Raw genomic sequence first — 6,279 nt, 5'->3', positions numbered from 1 at the left:
AACCCAGGAGAGGGAAGAGCACAAGGGATTCGGTGATGGATCATGGGTGCTGTGGTGGTGGGAGAACTACCAGGACTATAATTGTACAAAAATCAACAATGGTGTAAGAAAATAAATAAATTTAATTGTTAAAAATAAGTAAATAAATAAATAAAAATAGGGTGCTTGGCACCTACCTCAAAAGGTTGCTGTGATGAGTCATATATTACAGATAACATGCGTGAAGTGTGGCAAACAGGGTCAGATACAGTGTGATGTTCATGAATAGTGACTAAGAAATCACAGATCACAAAGTTGCTTGGGGAATGCTGCATAGGGTGGGGAATATGGTTAAGGGTTCTTATTCTGGGGACCTAATGAATTATTCCCTTTCTGTGTTATCTAAAGAACTGGGAACAGTCTTCCCTCTTTCCTAGACAACAGTGAAGACAGAGTGACATTTTCCCAAGTTCCTGTTTCAAGCTCCTTCCCTGGCACTTGTCATTGTAACACTGCCCTCTTAATATCAACAATCGTTTCAGAGCCCTGATTTAACAGATGATTGTTTTTTCTTCTATCATCAGTAGACATATAGTCCCTATATCTTAGGCTGGATTGCTTTTGAAGTTTATACATATGTATATATTTCTTTTGCCTTCAGTCACAAAAGGTGACACCCTTTCCTTGGAGTATCTTGTTCTTTCATCAAACTCATCTTTTGAGTGATTCCTCTAACTGTAGACTTATTGTGCCCCTTAAAATCTGCCATGAGCAAACAACTGTAGCTTCTTAATGTTATCATCAATGCACTCAATGCCTCTAAGTTTATAAAATAGGCAGGAAAAAAATACTATACAATCTATGCATTCAAGTTCGAGCTTATCCTCTCTAATTTTTGCCCAACAATTCAAGGTCATTAACCTCATGGATGGAAAACTAAGCCCCAACGAGATCCAATTTCCTAATGTCACACACAGTTAGCTATGACAGAGACAAGATTTCCAGAACAATACTCCCTCAACTCCATGCTGCCTCCAGCTATTACAGCAGTCTTGGCTGAGCCACCTGATCATTCTTGAGGGATTACTTTGGCAACCATAGGACCCAGCATGGGAGTCAAACGCACTCTGGTGGGACCAATAATCAAGCTGCTGGCATGAAAGTCCTCAACTAGTTCCTCTTCAGAACAGCCTTTCCTAGCATGCGTAGCCTGCTTTTGGGGGGAAGTTTGGTTGGAGAGCTCAATGGCAGCTTTGTCTCCTTCTTTAGAATTTCCTATTGTGCATCTACAGAAAGGGAAATGACTGCACAGCACAGTGACTAAAGAAATTTGCTAAAGTAGGAACTGGGGCCCATCCAAGTTGGTGGCCGCTGAATCATAAGGAGATTTGAAGCTGCCACTTGTCTTGCATCAAACTCAAGTGACTCAGTTGTTTGAATCTTGTGGCAAGACACCTGGAGGCTATTTGTCTTTTATACTAAGGACTCATTCACAGGGTAAAAATGTAATAGTGTTCATTTACCATCATGCCATTACCCAGAGAACCAGATTGCTGCTAATTCAATGCTGCGCTGATTCAGTCATCATATCACTGAGGCAACATTCTTCTGCAAGAGCTATTTATATCCCAGCACCATTGAAAGACCATTTGAAACACCCTTTTTGAAATGTTCAAGCTCCAGAGAAGCAGCTTACTCTGATGGGAATTTCACTGGATGTGTGTTCGAGGAGAGCTTAAGGTCTTAAGGTCAACCACCAAACTTAGGGTCATACTTTCCAGCTCAAGTCATCACGCCCTCTTATCCTCTACTGTGTCTCATTAGGAGCATCACAGTCCAACTCAGCTCTGCGTCAGTCCCCTGGACACTGCAGTAGGAAGAAGGTGGGGAGAATGTCGGTAGTCAAACGTATGATGACACTTGCTCAGACTTGCCAACGTCCTGACATGAGTATTCAGTTATCCTGAGAAGTCATCAAAGACTTCTCTGAGTCAATTTCCCCAACCCAAAATGAGGATATTTATTCCACATTGAAATGGAGCAAATAAATGAAGGATTGCAGGTAATAAAAGGTGGTGGGTAGTTGGAGTAGTTGGATGCCTGGCGCGAAGCCAGCGCAGAGTCAGCACTATGAGTCTGTGCACACAATGAGAAAGTCCTTAGGTTTGTTTCCCCCTCCTCTCTCCAAAGGTACTGTGGGCTTAGCTAAGAGAGTGATTGTCAGGAAGAAAATAAACCAAATGTTATGCTTGCTTCCTCCCTCCGTTCCAGGTATACCAGGTAAGAGTAACTGATAAAATGCTTGTAGAAGACTTGGAGCTCCTAGGAGATTGCTGCTTTTGGAATAGAAAGTGTTATTATTCTGTAAAACACTGGAGAATGGCTTCCCCGGAAGTCATTGTGCACCAAGGCAGAGAATAGATGAAATAATTTCCTCCCCTTTCTTTTGATCTCTGGCTGAAAGCTTCCAGTCATTTAAGGAGGATTTAATCCACTAGTGGACTGTCCCCATTCGCAGACGGCAAGGCTAAAGTTAGTACTGACCTGAACACAACAACCACAAGGGGGAATAAGCCAGGTTGCTCTCTGCTGCTCCTAGCTAGCCAATCGCCAGTTTGCACACCAGTTCCTTCCCCACAGCTTGGAGGACACAGTCTTCCACGAGGGCTTCTCCTTTGAAATGCCCTCAAGCCAGGACAGGCTCAGGGAAAACTCTCTGTCCCTAGATTTTTACTAGCTTTTCTTTAAGGGATCAGCTCCCATTCACTGGCACAGGGCCTTCCTCCCAGCTGATTCTCATTACCCCAGTTTATCCATTTAAGACCCTCTTGTAAACAGAACCAACTTATAGGTGCTCAGAAGAGGCCACCAGGAGATAAGAGGAAATTTTGAACCTGACGAGGGACTCACTCTCTTCCCTACAAGTTGTTCCATAAAGGTAGCTACCAATTCCTGCCTTCATAGTCATTCATTTCTGACATCTACCCTGGATGGTCCAGAAAGGAAGGACCAGGGGAATGAATGAATACATGGAATAAAGATTAGCTGAAAGAACTAGAGTGAGAGAGGGGATATCTCAAGGAAAGTCAGGTGCTTTCAAATATGTGAGTGTGTATTGTTGTAGTTTGACTTTATGCTAACAAACAACATAAAGCCATTCAAGCTAGTTCAAGTCAAATGCGGTTGTTGGAGGACTTCTGGGGAGACAAGGGCTTCCGGATGAAATGGAGGGGGGAGGAAAATGGATTTGAATTTAAGGTGGTCTAGATGCTACAATAGCAGAAGCTCAAGTGCCTTTTTATAGATAAGTTACCTTTAATGTGACTCATATGCAAACTTCCCATCTGCTTCACAACTAGCAAATTCTTTCCAAGTTGCTTCATTTAAATACCACTGAATGAGAGTTCTGGTGGCTTGGCTTAATTTTTTTCTTAAGATTTAATTTTTTTTAAAGGTTTAGATTCACAACAGCATCAAGAGTAAGGTAAAGGTTTCCCATGTACCTTCTGCTCCCACATTTGCGCATACACGGCCTCCCCCACTAACTACAGCTCTCCCAGCATGGCACATTTGTTTCAATTGATGGACCAACACTGACACATTATTATCCTCCAAAGCCCATAGTTCTCATTAGGATTCATTCCTGATATCCATCCTGTAGGTTTAGACAAATGTAAGATGATACATATCCATCAAGATAGCATCATACAGAATATCTTCACGCCCTAAAAATTCTCTGTGCTCTGTCTACCCCCTCTCCAATACCTTGTTAACTATGGATCTTTTTATTGTCTCCTTAGTTTACCAGAATGTCGTGTATTTGGAATCACACAGTACGTAACCTTTTCAGATTGACTTCTTTCATTTAATAATATGCATTTAAATTTCCTCCATGTTTTGACGGCTCCTTTCTTTTGAGCACTGAATAACATCCCATTGTCTGAAGGTCCCAATAGCTTACTTATCCACTCACCTACAGAAGTATATCTTGGCTGACTTCAAGTTTTGACAATTTTGTGTAAACCTGCTGTAAACAACCACGTGCAGGGTTTTGTGTAGACATAAGTTTGCACCTTCTTTGGGTAAATACCAAGGAGTGATATAACTGGACCACATAGTAAGAATATTTTTTAGTTTGTAAGAAACTTTCAAACTGTCTTCCAAAGTGGCTATACCATTTTACATTCTCCACACTGAGATCTGATAGTTTTCTCAATAGGCCCAGATTAGGCCTCTTGTCAACTTGATATGGAAGCTAGGAGTCAGTTAAGACATGTGACCCTTGGGAGATTGAGAATCAGTATTTAAAGAATGTAGATTATCTTGAGTGGAAAGCAGTAAGGGTCTGAAGTCTAGGAGAAGTTTCTGTTCTTGCCTGAGTTCTTCATAGTTTCCTAATCAAGGAAGAGATCATCACATACAAACCTTCTGCCCTTTGCTAGTTGAAAAAAACATTACTGCTCTCCCTTTTATGACCTAGAAGAATGTAGTTTAAGGATCTCACCTAGTTGTAGGCTAATCAGTAAAATATGTTCTTTCCATCCCAGAATCTCATCTTTATTCACCAAGTAAGGATGAGGTCACCTCCTTGTCTGTCACATGAAATCTCCCCCTCTCTGTCCTGGATGCCCTAGATCCCAAAATGCAGGATAAATATTCTTGGTCCATTTCATTATTCTCTAGAATAATGTAACTTATGTAAATTCTCCATATGTATGTTGTTAAATTGATTATTTTTCCTTTGCTGACCCTACTGATGTAGTTTTGATCACTTGTCCAGCCCAAAAAGAACCCAGAGGAGAGTACAGAATGATTTATTTTGCTCCCCAACAACATCCTGCACAGCATTTTTTATCAGTGGCCCAGATTTTGGCCCTTTTAATGTTTAGTAATATGTCATTGTTGTTGTTTTAACGAAATTTTATTAATTTATTAGTTTACAATAGTATATGAATTTCAGGCAAACAGCTTCACACATCTAAATGTGTGTATGCCCCACTCACACCTACCACCAAAGTTCTAGTGCTATCACACTACCACACTGACCCCCTTTATCCTTTCCTCCCACCTTCCTTCCCCTTCCATCCAGTAACTACCGTATTTCACAGTTTATGAGTTACTTTTGTTGTGTTCAGTTAGTTCATTGGCTTTGGTTATTTATATTCCACATATGAGAGGAAGCACTTTCACTTTATGTCATTGTTTAAATTTGCATTTCCCTGGTGATAAGCTTTTCATATGCTTATCTGTACATCTTCTCTGGTGAGGTGTCTGAAGGTTTTCGGTCCATTCTTTGCTTTTTTTTATCATTGCATTTTAAAGTTCTTTGCCTATTTTGGATAGCAGTCTCTAATTAGGTGTGTCTTTTACAAATATTTCTACCAATCTGTGTCTCCCCTTTGACTATCTTGACACTAACTTTGTAGAGCAGAAATGTTTCATTTTAACAAAACCCAGCTTATTAGTTACTATTTTTTAGCTGACCACCTGAATGATAAGTGGTGGCATAGCTATGGATAACCTGGCCATAGATCAGGAATCTATCCCTCATCCTGTCAGCTAGAGCAAGAAAGTGGAAGTGAGTGGTATAAAAAAGTGCTCAGCAGACCTCTCCTGTCTCATCTGCTGCTCCCCTCAGCAGTGTACTTCAATCTGCTTGTTCTGGTCCCCACTCTGTTTCTAGTGAATCCTCTCACCTCTCACACCTCTGGCCTGTACCCAAGTTCTTGTATGCATAAATAAATAAATATATTTTTAAAAGTGCTCCTGGCTCAAAAGATGCAGAGAGGATGGGCAAATTCATACGCAGGAGAAGAGCATAGATCCTGGAGACACTACCTGCTTTCAAAACCTGCACACCACTTCCTCACTGGAAAAAGCCCAGAGCAGGCTACTCATCTTCTCTTTGCCTCAACTGACTCATCTGTAAAATGGAAGGAAAAAACAAGGTTGTTAAAACGATTACTTAGGCAATTCACATAAAGCACTTAAAATAGTAACAGTATCTGTTTTCTATTGGAATCCTTTCCAGTATAGGACTTGACCAGCTTTAACATGAATATTAATCACTTGGGGGGCTTTAAAATGCACAGTTTCTGATTCAGTAGATACAGAGTGAGATCTAAGATTCTGCAAGTCTCATCAGTCTTCAGATGATGTTAATGCCCCTGGTACATGGCTTACACTTTGAATAACCAGACTCTGGTACACAGAACAGGAGAAAGAGGTATCTACTAACTCTAAGGAGAAGAACTGGAATAAAAGAATTGAAATCTTAGGAAGGGAGGGAGGGGAGAAAGT

The sequence above is a fragment of the Talpa europaea genome, assembly GCF_964194135.1.
Source record: "Talpa europaea genome assembly, chromosome: 12".
In the NCBI taxonomy this organism is placed as follows: domain Eukaryota; kingdom Metazoa; phylum Chordata; class Mammalia; order Eulipotyphla; family Talpidae; genus Talpa; species Talpa europaea.
This window is presented reverse-complemented; position numbering follows the sequence as displayed.